This window comes from Saimiri boliviensis, chromosome 4 (assembly GCF_048565385.1).
Source record: "Saimiri boliviensis isolate mSaiBol1 chromosome 4, mSaiBol1.pri, whole genome shotgun sequence".
Classification (NCBI taxonomy): domain Eukaryota; kingdom Metazoa; phylum Chordata; class Mammalia; order Primates; family Cebidae; genus Saimiri; species Saimiri boliviensis.
Window position 1 is genome coordinate 87,525,091 of NC_133452.1, and position 14,685 is coordinate 87,539,775.

Here is a 14,685-nt window from a genome sequence, read left to right on the forward strand (position 1 = left end):
TACAAAGTGCAAGCTCACTTTTTAAAAATTTTTATTTTTTATTGTACTTTAGGTTCTGGGGTATATGTGCAGATCATGCAGGATTGTTGCATAGGTACACACATGGCAATGTGGTTTGCTGCCTCTACCCCACCATCACCTACATCTGGCATTTCTCCCCATGTTATCCCTCTCCAACCTCCCCATCCCGCCTCTGTCCCTTTGGCTCCCCCATAACAGACCCCAGTGTGTGATGCTCCCCTCCCTGTACCCATGTGTTCTCACTGTTCAACACCCGCCTATGAGTGAGAACATGCGGCGTTTGATTTTCTGTTCTTGTGTCAGTTTGCTGAGAATTATGGTTTCCAGATTCATCCATGTCCCTACAGAGGACACAACTCATCATTTTTAATGGCTGCCTAGTATTCCATGGTATATATGTGCCACACTTTCCTTGTCCATTCTATCATTGATAGGCATTTGGGTTGGCTCCAGGTCTTTGCTATTGTAAACAGTGCCGCAGTGAACATACGTGTGTATGTGTCTTTATAATAGAATGATTTATAATTCTTTGGGTATATACCCAGTAATGGGATTGCTGGGTCAAATGGAATTTCTATTTCTAGGTCCTTGAGGAAGTGCCACACTGTCTTCCACAATGGTTGAACTAGTTTACACTCCCACCAACTGTGTAAAAGTTTTCCTATTTCCCCACATCCTCTCCCGCATCTGTTGTCTCCAGATTTTTAAATGATTGCCATTCTAACTGGTGTGAGGTGGTATCTCAATGTGGTTTTGATTTGCATTTCTCTAATAATCAGTGATGATGAGCATTTTTTCATACGTTCGTTGGCCTCATATATGTCTTCTTTTGAAAAGTGTCTGTTCATGTCCTTAGCCCACTTTGGGATTTTTTTTTTTTTTTTCTTGTAACTCTGCTTTAGTTTTTTGTAGATTCTGGATATTAGCCCTTTGTCAGATGGGTAGATTGCAAAAATTTTTTCTCATTCTGTTGGTTGCCAGTTCACTCTAATGATTGTTTCTTTTGCTGTACAGAAGCTATGGCGTTTAATTAGGTCTCATTTGTCTATCTTGGCTTTTGTTTTCAGTGCTTTTGGTGTTTTAGTCATGAAGTCCATGCCTATGCCTATGTCCTGAATGGTTTTGCCTAGATTTTCTTCTAGGGTTTTTATGGTGTTAGGTCTTATGTTTAAGTCTTTAATCCATCTGGAGTTAATTTTAGTGTAAGGTGTCAGGAAGGGGTCCAGTTTCTGCTTTCTGCACATGGCCAGCCAGTTTTCCCAACACCATTTATTAAACAGGGAATCCTTTCCCCATTGCCTGTTTTTGTCAGGTTTGTCAAAAATCACGTGGTTGTAGATGTGTGGCATTGCCTCCAGGGCCTCTGTCCTGTTCCATTGGTCTATATCTCTGTTTTGGTACCAGTACCATGCTGTTTTGATTACTGTAGCCTTGTAGTATAGTTTGAAATTAGGTAGCATGATGCCTCCAGCTTTGTTCTTTTTGCTTAGGATTGTCTTGGCTATGTGGGCTCTTTTTTGGTTCCATACGAAGTTTAAGGTGGTTTTTTCCAGTTCTGTGAAGAAGCTCATTGGTAGCTTGATGGGGATAGCACTGAATCTATAAATTACTTAGGGCAGTATGGCCATTTTCATGATATTGATTCTTCCTAACCGTGAGCATGGAATGTTTCTCCATCTGTTTGTGTCCTCTCTTATTTCCTTGAGCAGTGGTTTGTAGTTCTCCTTGAAGAGGTCCTTTACATCCTTTGTTAGTTATATTCCTAGGTATTTTATTCTCTTTGTAGCAATTGTGAATGGGAGTTTGCTCATGATTTGGCTCTCTGTTAGTCTGTTATTGGTGTATAGAAATGCTTGTGATTTCTGCACATTGATTTTGTATCCTGAGACTTTGCTGAAGTTGCTTATCAGCTTAAGGAGATTTTGGGCTGAGATGATAGCGTCTTGTAAATATACAATCATGTCATCTGCACATAGAGACAATTTGACTTCTTCTTTTCCTAATTGAATATCCTTTATTATTTTTTTCTTGCCTGATTGCTCTGGCTAGAATTTCCAATAATATATTGAATAGGAGTGGTGACAGAGGACACCCTTGTCTAGTGCCAGATTTCAAAGGGAATACTTCCAGTTTTTGCCCATTCAGTATGATATTGACTGTAGGTTTGCTGTAAATAGCTTTTATTATTTTGAGATATGTTCCTTCGATACCTAGTTTATTGAGAATTTTTAGCATAAAGGGCTGTTGAATTTTGTCGAAGACCTTCTCTGCATCTATTGAGATAATCATGTGGATTTTCTCTTTGGTTCTGTTTATGTGGTGGATTACATTTACAGACTTGCGTATGTTGAACCAGCCTTGCATCCCTGGAATGAAGCCTACTTGATCATGATAGTTAAGCTTTTTGATGTGCTGTTGCAATCGGTTTGCCAGTATTTTATTGAAGACTTTTGCATATATGTTCCTCATGGATATTGGCCTGAAGTTTTCTTTTTTTTTTTTTTCTTTTTGTTGAATCTCTGTCGGGTTTTGGTATCAGAATGATGTTGGTCTCATAAAATGATTTGGGAAGGATTCCCTCTTTTTGTATCGTTTGGAATAGTTTCAGAAGGAGTGGTACCAGCTCCTCTTTGTACGTCTGGTAGAATTCAGCTGTGAACCTGTCTGGACCTGGGCTTTTTTTGATTGGTAGGCTATTTATTGCTGCCTCAACTTCAGCCCTTGTTGGTCTATTCAAGGTTTCAACTTATTCCTGGTTTAGGCTTGGGAGGGTGCAAGTGTCCAGGAATTCATCCTTTTCTTCCAGGTTTACTGGTTTATGTGCATAGAGTTGTTTATGTAGTAATCTCTGATGGTAGTTTGTATTTCTGTGGAATCTGTGGTGATATCCCCTTTATCGTTTTTTATTGCATCTATTTGGTTCTTCTCTCTTTTCTTTTTTATTAATCTGGCTAGCAGTCTATTTTGTTGATTTGTTCAAAAAACCAGCTCCTGGATTTATTGATTTTTTTGAAGGGTTTTTTTTGTGTCTCTATCTCCTTCAGTTCTGCTCTGATCTTAGGTATTTCTTGTATTCTGCTAGCTTTTGAGTCTTTTTGATCTTGCTCCACTAGCTCTTTCAACTTTGACGATAGGGTGTCAATTTTAGATTTTTCCTCGCTTCTTATGTGGGCACTTATTGCTATAAACTTCCCTCTAGACACTGCTTTAAATGTGTCCCAGAGATTCTGGTACATTGTGTCTTCATTCTCGTTGGTTTCAAAGAACATCTTTATTTATGCCTTCATTTCATTATTTATCCAGTTAACATTCAGGAGCCAGTTGCTCAGTTTCCATGAAGCTGTGCGGTTCTGAGTTAGTTTCTTAATTCTGAGTTCTAATTTGATTGCCCTGTGGTTTGAGAGTTTGTTTGTTATGATTTCCGTTCTTTTGCATTTGCTGCGGAGTGATTTACTTCCAATTATGTGGTCAATTTTAGAGTAGGTGCCATGCAGTGCTGAGAAGAATGTATATTCTGTGGATTTGGGGTGGAGATTTCTGTAGATGTCTATTAGGTCTGCTTGGTCCAGATCTGAGTTCAAGTCCTGGATATCCTTGTTAATTTTCTGTCTCATTAATCTAATATTGACAGTAGAGTGTTGAAGTCTCCCACTATTAATGTGTGGGAGTCTAAGTCTCTTTGTAGGTGATTAAGAACTTGCTTTACGTACCTGGGTGCTCCTGCATTGGGTGCATAGTTCTTCTTGATGCACTGATCCTTTTACCATTATGTAATGCCCTTCTTTGTCTCTTTTGATCCAAGCTCACTTTTAAGTTATTCGATCCAACAGATTATTCTGTCAAATTGGCATGAAAGTCACTAAGCACGGACTCTCAATAGCTGAACTGATCTCATGGACCGCTAAAGAGTTTGCAGAGAGCACCACTCCTGAGCCACAGCTGAGGAACAGCATTGCTATAGTTAAGACTTCAACGTTGCAGACCTTTCCTAAGATGTCTAGTTGATATCTTGGTTCAAAGACGGAGGCTAAGAAGAAAAATGATTTTTTTTTTTTCAGTCGGAGTTTCCCTCTTGTCGTCCAGGTTGTAGTGCAATGGCGCAATCTCGGCTCACTGCAACCTCCACCTCCTGGGTTCAAGCAATTCTCCTGCCTCAGCCTCCCAAGTAGCTGGGACTACAGGTGTGCACCACCATGCCCAGTTAATTTTTTTGTATTTTTAGTAGAGACGGGGTTTCACCATGTTGACCAGGATGGTCTCAATCTCTTGACCTCATGATCTACCCGCCTCGGCCTCCCAAAGTGCTGGGATTACAGGTGTGAGCCACCGCGCCCAGCCTAACAGAAAAATGATTTTAAATTCACCCTCCGGACTATAAAAAGTTAGTTCAGACAGTCTCTCTTTGGAAAGGAGAGCCACAGCAGGAGCTTTGGGAAAGTGTGGTTCCATGTTGTCTGGAGACAGGTGGTGGCACCCCCTATGTGTTAAGATAACAAAGTGTGAGGCTCACAGAAAGCTATTCCTGGAGTTCTCTCCTCCACCCTGAACTTCCCAACCCGAACTATGGCAACCCCGGCTGAAGCTTCCTCCCTGAATGAGAAGAACAAAGAGTCATCTATTAAAATGAACTGGGACATTTCAGAAAATAAATCATTTTCAAAATGTCAAGAAGGCTGCTGGTATGCATTCCTACTATTTAATGCTATAAAATAATTTTTAAAATGAGAAATCCTTTGTCTGTGACAGCCAGCTTAAAAAAACAAACAAACAAAACAAAAAAACCTTTAACTGCCTATTTCCTTAATAGTTGAAGGAAGCATTACAAGTCATTTTCACCCATTTGAATGTTTAAGAGAAAATGCTCATTCTTCTGAATTCACTGCTTTTAAGTAGTTCTTATTTTAAGCTTTAGAAGATAACTCTGCAGAAGAAAACTTCCTTTTTCAAAGCCTTGTTTGTTTTTTTTTTTTAAATGCAAACACACATACACTCTCAGTCCCTGCTTCAAATGTTAAATCATCTGCAATTTTGGAGTTTGTTGCTCGTGAAATTCTAGCGATAAGCACATCACAAACATTCCTATAGCAACAGAGTGTTTTTGAAGCAACATCTGTAATGTTACAAAGATTGTATATCATTATCTCTGAATGTTGGCGAAGGGAAGGTTATGGGGAATAACTGTTTATGTACAAATAAGTCAATACAGCAACTGGCAACCTGAATAGCAGACCTTACCGAGGAGCTAAGCATGGCATGGGTGGGAAGCAGGAATGCACTTCATTCTGTTTCTGTGAATAAATTCACCAACCTTACCCTCTATGTGTGAAAATAACTCTCTAGGGTCCTCTCATGAGTCTTTAGAACTGATTGTCTTACGGGCAAGAGTTTGTCTTAAATAATCATATGGTCAACTTTTATTGACCATCTACTATATGTTAGGCATGAGGCTAGACTCTAGGCTTCTAAAGATAGGTTTTTCTTCAAAGAGGCTCAAGAGCGACATATAAATAGATAATTACAATTCCCTAGGAAGATATTATTGGCTGGAGCTAAAGGAAAGGAAATGAAATTAACTAGCTCAACCCATTCATCCAATGGAATTCATCCATTCACCCATTCAGTGTTGGCTGATGCCTAGTATGCACTAGGCAAATGCAAGGTACTCGGCATAAAACACCTGAGCAAGACCAATGTGTTCTCTACCTTCATGGAGCTTACAATCAAGTGGGAGAAGGAAACCAATATTAACAAATTAGAAATAACTATAATGGTGCCTTAAAGAAACATAGCTAATGCATAATGGCGTATGCCAGAAGGTAGACTAACATGGACATGGGCCAGCAGTGCTTTCCTAAGGAATTAGTCTTTAATATGAGCTCTAAGAATAAATTACTGAAGCAAAGTAGGGAGGGCAGCAGGGGAAGGATAGAGAGCAAGGGTGGGGCTGGTACACCGAGTAGCCTGTGCAAAGGTCCTGGGACAGGACGGAGCATGATGTACTCTAACTACGAGAGAAGGCTCTTAATAAGGATTGCACTGTTTCTTAACCTCATACTGTGCTCCAATCACAATTCAAGACAGGCATTAAAGATGTACAGGTTTGGGTGGGCACAGTGGGTCACACCTTTAATCCCAGCATTTTGGGAGGCTGAGGTGGGTGGATCGCTTGAGCCCAGGAGACCAAGACAAACCTGGGAATATTGTGAAACCCTATCTCTCCAGAAAAACACAAAAATTAGCCAAGTGTGGTGACTTGTGTTTATAGTTCCAGCTACTTCGGAGGCTGAGGTGGGAGGATCGCTTGAACCTGGGAGGTGGAGGCTGCAGTGAACAGAGATCGCACCACTGCACTGCAGCTTGGGTGACAGAGCAAGACACTGTCTCATTAAAAAAAATGTACAGGTTTTTCCCCAAAGCACCCAAGAAGTTAACTAGGGCAAATCAGGAACATATTGTGCCTAACTGCTAAATTCTCTCCCTTCCCAAACTGGCATGAGACATCCAAAACAGGGGCACCCTTGCCCTCCCTCCCAACGTATGATCAGTTTTAAGATGCTTATCTACTTTTTTTTCTGCAACAGTGGTTACCTTCGTTAAATTCAGTTTTGCTGGTGGCAAAATTAGGTGGGCAATGCTGACATAGGGATGTGGATAAGCATTCTATTGAAATTATTGCTGGAGAAGCCCCATGGGGGTGTTGCTTTATAAGGAAGGTCATGTAATTTCATGCATAGCATGTGAGCTTTGGAGCTAGGGAGACCTGGGCTCAAATCTGCCCCTGCCCCTCACTGGCCATATACGCTTGTTCCAATTCTGTGAAATGAGGTTAGCAGTGTCTTCCTTGCTGATCAGGGACATCAGTGAGAGCGTGGGTCCCTCACTGAGCACACTGCCCCTGCTCCCACTAGGCCCTGGATAAGTGGCAGCTGTTGCTAGCACTATACCCAGGGAGCGGGAATAGTCATGCCTTCCCTCTATGTGAAATCCACAGGAATCCACAAGGATTTCCCAGCCAGTGCTGAGACTCTGCAGGGCAACTTTGCAAGGGCTCAGGGTCAGCAGTCACTGACCAAGGGTCCTGATGACTTGATGTTTCTTGGTCTGTGCCTTCAAGGGTCCCCAATCACTGTGCTGAGAGATCACAGAACAATCCAGATACCTGGCCCCTACCCCTTAGAAGTCAGTAGAACCCCCCAAGCTAAGACAATGAAGAAAGTCTCCAGACATTGCCAAGTGTCTCTTGCAGAATCACTCCCAGTTGAGAACTACCACTCTACCATGTACAGAAAGGACTATCCACAGCAAGAAGCATCCAGCTCACAAAACCAGGGTGCTTACAGACAGCTCCTCCCAGGAGCTCAGGGCCTGAAGTCAGCAGACCTGGGTTCTAGTTCTAATTCCAGCTCCACCCTAATGACTGGGGTCCTCTTGGACAAACAGCCTAATCCCAGATGGCAGGAGAGGTGTAACAGCTACCATATCCCAAAGGTCTAATTCAGACCAGGCGTGTCGCTGGGACTTCCCAGACAGTGCCTCTAGTATTTCCAGCAATCCTGCTGAGGAGCTGCAGGGATTACTGTTCTACAACTGACGAAGTCAAGGTCACAGAACTGAGTGGAGGAGCAAATCCTACCCTCTTTACCCCATCACTCCACCTCCTTACAGGGGCAGAAATCTTATCTCCTTCCCATACGACCAGTAAAGAGGCAGTCCTAGAGGGCTGTATGACTTTCCAAGGACCTGTCACATCCATCATGCCACCAGCCAAGGCTAGAATCTTCCCAAACCCCACACTGCTGTCAGAACCCCAGTTTCCCTTCTTTGGGGGTAACAAATGCCGCCTCACCTGCCACACTGCTATCGGAGTTAAGGGAGAGTGAAGATTAGGAGTCTTCGGGAAGGAAGAAATGAATACACAGAAACAAGCACTTTAAATGAATATCTAAAAGCCCAAATCAAAGAGGGGTTCTCTACAGCCACAAGGCCACTGAAAAGAGAACAGCTCACAACTACCGGACAAGGAACGGGGGGGGGTTCAGCCAGGGGAAGGGAGGGACACAGGATATAAACTATGAAGCAGGACCAAATGAAGTGTGAAGAATTCCCTCCATGCCACCCACAGTTCATTAGAAATTGGCACAGATTTTAAAAAGAAGAAACAGAAGCAGGGGGAGGGGGATGGAGGAAAATGGGGAGGAGGAGGAAGAATTAAATGTGGGACAGGCTCTACAGAGCATCTGAGAAACAGTGCAGAGAGGGATCGCTGCAATGATCTCAGGCTCCAGTCACCTAGGGACCCGCCATTCTGTCAAATGAGTTCTATGTGGAGATGACAGAAGGAGATGTAATTTTCAAGTGAGGCCCAGAAGCTTTTCAGATGTGAGGAAAACTCCCATTCTCTCTCCAAACATGTCTGTCTCTGTCTCTGTCTCTCTCTCTCTCTCTCGAGATGGAGTCTCTGCTGCCCAGGCTGGAGTGCATTGGCACCATCTCGGCTCACTGCAACCTCTGTCTCCCAGGTTCAAGCAATTCTCCTGCCTCAGCCTCCCAAGTAGCTGGGATTACAAATGTGCATCACCATGCCCAGCTAATTTTTGTATTTTTAGTAGAGACAGGGTTTCGCCATATTGGCCAGTCTGGTCTCGAACTCCTGACCTCAAATGATCCACCTGCTTCAGCCTCCCAAAGTGCTGGGATTACAGCCACCGTGCCTGACCAATCTCTCCTTTCTTTTGATGCCCTTCTTCTCTCTCCATGGAGGCTGAGAAAAGAATAATTTTCATGCACTGGAGGAAGGGGATCCTGCCCAAACCACGATGGGATAGAGGCAGATCACTGGCCCTCATGTATCAGCTCATTCCAGAGCACAGAAGCTTGGGTCTTTCACACCAATATCAGAGCAGCTCAAATGCTGAGAGCATGCCAGGTGGACTCACCACAGGCCAACATGGGTGACAGGCCACCATCTGCTCCCCAACCTCAGGCTGCCCACCCCCGCTTGCTCACAGCTCCAACCAGCATGTCTTTCAAGTCCTCAGACACTCCAGGCTCTTTTCTACCCCAGGGCCTTTGCACACGCCAGTCCCTCTGCCTGGGATGCCCTCTTCCCAGCTCTCCCCTCATTAGTGTCTACTCAGTTGTCAGGCTATTGCTTTGGGAAGATGTCTGTAACTCTCTGAAATGTAACTGGGCAGCAGCATTTATCATAGTTGTAATTAATTAATTCTGTGATTAACGAGTTGGTCTCTCCAGTCAGACTGTAAGGTCAATCAGGGCATGGCTATGTCTGTTTTTTTTCACAGCTGTGTCTAATGGCTTGGCACAGCAGTCAATCCTGATTGCACATCAGAATCACCTGGAGCTTTAGAAACCAGCGATGCCTGGGTTCCACCTGGGTTCTTGAACACCCTGTTTAAAGCTCGCCAGGTGGTTGAAATATGTGTCCAAGGTTGAGACCACCGACTTGAAGAAGAGGCTCTTGGCTTATGTCCTAGAACAATCTTGAAGCAGTGCAGGGAGTTATATTAACAGTAGGACCTTGCTCCCTTTGCTGGCGTATACAATGTATCACTTAAATGTTGTGTTCTACTCTAGAGATTAATTTTGAGGAAATTCCAGAAGAAAATAAAACCCTCCTTGTTAAAGAGGAAGACTATTTCTTTCATGAAGTACTCCCCACACGGCCTCCTCCCCTGACACTCCTCTATCCTCTTTCCTGGGTTTATCACTTTCGTTCTCAGGGCCACAGGATCAACTCGATGTGTTTCTGAAATACATTAACTATTTGGAGTAAAATCCTTTAATTTTTAGTTAAAACAGACCCAGCTATATTATACAGTAGGACACAAATTCCACATTACATTTTATTGAAACAGGAGAGTTCAAGGCCAGGTCATGTTGGAAGCACCTTTACCTGTCCACCCTCCAGGTTAGCCTCAGGTGGACAGGTAAAGGTGCTTTGCAGAAACCCAGGGGACACCAGGGGTGGGACATTTGTGTTGATCTGGCTTTCCCAGGACAAGTCAATACAAACTGTTCCTTTCTACTCAGTTGTGCTTACTAAAGGAGAGACGGTAAGATGCATGAAAAAAAAATGCAACCGCTATCACAATAGCACACGAAGTAATAATTCCAATTCCCTGATGGGCTTCCCCAGCCCAACAAAGGAACTGCTGCAGGGAGTCCCAGGACCTGGGAGCGGTCGACTCTGACTGAACTCACTGAAAGAGGAGCTCTCATCAAAGCAGTGGTTCTCCAATTTTTCAGGTCCACAGGAACCATCCTGGGAACTTGTGAAGAATGAAGCTTCTCTTCACACCCACCGGGTTGGCCGTAACCAAAAAAACAAAATCACAAGTGGCAGTGGGGATGCTGGCGCCCTGTGCATTGCCAGTAGGGATGGAAAATGGTGTGGCCATGGTGGAGGGCAGAACGGGCAGTTTCTCAACACATTTAAACATGGAATTACCGTGTGACCCAGGAATTCTGCTACTAGGTATATACCCCACATCACTGAAAACAGGTAATCCAACAGAAACTTGCCCACAAATGTTCCCAGAAACATTATTCACAATAGCTAAAAAGATGGAAAGAACTCAAATGTCCATCAACTGATGAGTGGATAAACAAATCTGTTATATTCATACAATGGAATATTATTCACCAATGAAAAGGAATTCAACACCGATATATGCAACAATATGAATGAACCTTGAGAACAGGATGTTCAGTGAAAGAAGTCAAACACAAAAGGTCACACAGTGCATGGTGTCTTTTATCTGAAACATCCAGAATAGGCCAATGCATGGAAAGAGAAAGCAGGTTAGTGCTGCAAGGGGCCGGGGAGAGGAGAATGGTGAGTGGGTGCAGGGTTTCCTACTGGGATGACAAAAATGCCTTGGAACTAGACCGAGGGAGGTTGCGCAACATCATGAATGCATGAAACGCCAGTGATTTCTATACTTTAAAGTGACTGTGCAGCCATGAAGAACGAGAGCATGTCTTTTGCAGGAACATGGGTGGAGCTGGAGGCCATTGTCTTCAGCAAACTAACACAGGAACAGAAAACCAAATACCCCATGTTCTTAGCGGGAGCTAAATGATGAGAACTTATGAACACAAAGAAGGAAACAACAGGCACTGGAGTCTACTTGAGGGATGAAGGTGGGAGGAGGGAGAGGAGCAGGAAAAATTACGATTCGGTACTGGGCTTAATTCCTGGGCGATGAAATAATCTGTAGAACAAACCCCCGTGATGCAAGTTTACCTCTGTAACAAACCTCACATGTATCCCCGAACCTAAAATAAAAGTTAAAAATTTTTTGCATGAAAAAAAAATGACCAATGGTTAATTTTATGTCATGTGAATTTTACCTCATTAAAAAAAAAAATTTTTTTTTTTAAAGAAGCTTCCTGGGCTCTACCATTAGAGACTTAAACTTATTAGGTCTGGGATGGGCCCACGGACCTGTTTTTTGTTTGTTTCATACTTTAAGTTCTGTGGTACATGTGCAGAACATGCAGGTTTGTTACATAGGTATACGCGTGCCACGGTGGTTTGCTGCATCCATTCCCCCGTCATCCACATTAGGTATTTCTCCTAATGCTCTCCCTCCTCTAGCCCTCCAACCCCCAACAGGCCCCAGTGTGTGAAGTTCCTCTCCCTGTGTCCATGTATTCTCATTGTTCAACTTCCACTTATAAGCTTATCATCACTAGTCATTAGAGAAATGCAAATTAAAACCACAATGAGATACCATCTCGGGCCAATTAGAATGGTGATCATTAAAAAGTCAGGAAACAACAGATGCTGGAGAGAATGTGGAGAAATAGGAACGCTTTTACCCTGTTGGTGGGAGTGTAAATTAGTTCAACCATTGTGGAAGACAGTATGGCGATTCCTCAAGGATCTAGAACCAGAAATACCATTTGACCCAGCAATCCCATTACTGGGTATATACCTAAAGGGATCTATTTTTTAAAAGAACATCCTGGGTGATTCGGAGATAGGTGGTCCCTAGAAACACAACCTAAATAAAGGCAGGAGCGATTTGTGTAAACAACGCCTTTACTTTGGATAAATCCATAATGACTGATACTACTTACCTACGGGGTGCCAAGTGGCTGCCAGGCACTAGATTCAGTGCCTTCAAACGCACTATCTCAGAATCACATTGCAAGGCAGAAATGAGCTCTTTTATTTTATAGATGAGGAAACGGACGCTCAGAAAGGCTAAGCGCCCAGGGCACAGAGCTGACTAACAATGGATTCGAATCGGTACCTGTCTGACTCTGCAGACCGCACTTTTTCTCTCTCCCTACTCTGTGCTGCTGTGGTCTTCAACAAGCTATTTCAGGCAACAGGAATATCATCTCTGTGTTTTATGTGCAAAATGTTTTTTATGTCCCAGACTTAGATCACCTTACTCCAGGTGTGGTCTTTAGACCTGAAGCCTTAGCCTCCCTGGGAATTCACAGACTCTCAGTCCTCACCTCAAGTTTGCTGCATCGGACTTTGGTATCCTCAGATAATTCACATGCACGTTGAAGTGCGAGCAGCCCCGGCCTTTCTAGAGCTGTGCTGTCCAAGATGGCAGCTACTAGCTGTAAATGGATATTTAAATGATGATTAATTAAAATTAAATAAACTTAAAAATGACTTTATTTTATTTAATTTATTGAGACAGGGTCGAACTCTGTCACCTAGGCTGGAGTGCAGTGGCATGATCAGGGCTTACCGCAGCCTCAACCTCCAGGGCAAAACCCTGTCTCTGTTAAAGGAGAGGTGTGGTGGCACATGCTTGTAGTCCCAGCTGCTTGGAAGGCTGAGACAGGAGGCTAAGGAGACCAAAGCACCCCCATCCCCAACCGTTTGTCCAACCCCAAGAAGCCTTCAGAGCTCTGAGAGGCTACCCTCTGAGACAGCAGGTGTCTATTTTTGCCAAAGATGCAGAATAAGAAGGTCTGGTTTCCAGAATAATCTATAAACTCATTACTAAAACGAAGTCCCAGCCAGGCGCAGTGGTTCACACCTGTAATCCCAGCACTTTGGGAGGCTGAGGTGAGTGGATCACCTGAGGTCAGGAGTTTGAGACTAGCTTAGCCAACATGGTGAAACCATGTCTCTACTAAAAATACAAAAATTAGACAGACACACAGGAGGGTGTCTCTAATCCCAACTACTCAGAAGGCTGAGGCACGAGAATCACTTGAACCCTGGAGGCAGATGCTGCAGCAAGCTGAGATCGGGCCACTGTACTCTAGCCTGGGTGAAAGAGCAAGACTCCATCTCAAAAAAAAAAAAAAAATTCCAATCCCAAGGGCTAGGAAAGGAAGAAATTCCTTTTGGGCATTGATGTTTGGAATGTGTGATAAATTCTGCATGGAAACCACAATCTGCTGTTGGTTAGATATAGATATATCACTCATTCAATTGTCCATTCATCTAATCATCTATAAATACTTGTACCTACTATGTGTTGGGCACTCTTCTAGTGTTGGAAATACAGCAGGAAACAAAAGGTCCCTGCCCTTGTGGAGCTGATATTCTAGTGATTACGTGTATATTTACAATATACGAGTACAATATACAAGTACACAGTCATGGCAGGTGTGATGAGTGTCATGAAGGGAATAAAGCAGGGTAAGGGTCAGAGGAGTGATGAGCATGGGTGGGGCCTATCCATGGTCACCAGAAGGGTGACATCTGGGCATAGGCCTGAATGAACTGACTGAACCAGGTGACTCAGGGAAGAAAAAGAGTCTCAGGCAGAGGACATAGCAGCTGTGTCCTTCTGCTCTTTGGTGGAATGAGCTTGGTGGAGGGAGCCGATAGGTGCGGTCAGCGAGGCAGGAGGCCAGGCCATAGGCAAAAGAGATCATGGAGGGCTGTGAGCAGAGAAGAGATGGGGTCTGATTCACTGTTCATGTGGAGAGCAAACCACAGGAGGCCAAGAGTGGAGAGAGCTGTTGTAGTCTTCCAAGTAAGAGAGGGTGTTGGCTTATTATTAATTAATTAATTAAATCATCAATATTAACCCAAATCCTCTACTGGGCCAATGCGATGACTCCTCTATTTCAGATGTATCATGGGGAGACCAAGCATTGCATTCCAGCTACTTCTACAGGAAAAGGCATTCGGAGTTCCATGATCAACTTGAAATCTTTCCCATCTACCTTGGTTTTAAGCTGGGGACTGTGTGGTCAGATAGAAGACGGCAGGAAAGGAAGTCAGGGATGAGAGCAGATTAACAGGAGGAAAAAGGACATCTCCCCTCATCATGCCCTTTTCCCCAGAGTCGCCAGAGAAGAGCGGTCTGGATGGAACCTTCCTATCACACTCCTTCTTCCAAGGCTTGCTGGGCACAGAGAGATGGGCCCCACCTGTTCAACTCCAGGCTGGCTCTCCCAGATCGATGGCATTGCAGCTGTGTCCCAAAGAGAGCTACAGAGTCTTTCTCAGAAGTGGGGAGCTCCTACTTTAGAGTTTCTGAGGATTCCAGACAGCACTGGATCGTGGAGTCACTGTGCCGCTTACAAAAGGCACAACCCCTGGCTTGTCACCCAATCTCTCTGATCCTTGGCATTCTCCTCTGTAAAATGGAAACCTCTCCAGCCTCTCAGAGCGATTTTAATGGGTCAAAGCAGACAATGCTGACACTGGGC

At 43.8% G+C, this 14,685-nt stretch overlaps 1 protein-coding gene across 10 annotated transcripts in view; it reads right to left on the minus strand.

Annotated features, from left to right (window-relative positions):
* The window catches only part of TRERF1 (transcriptional regulating factor 1), a 235,432-nt gene that overhangs the window by 78,717 nt on the left and 142,030 nt on the right, over positions 1-14,685 (minus strand). The gene's annotated exons all lie outside the window — the stretch shown is intronic.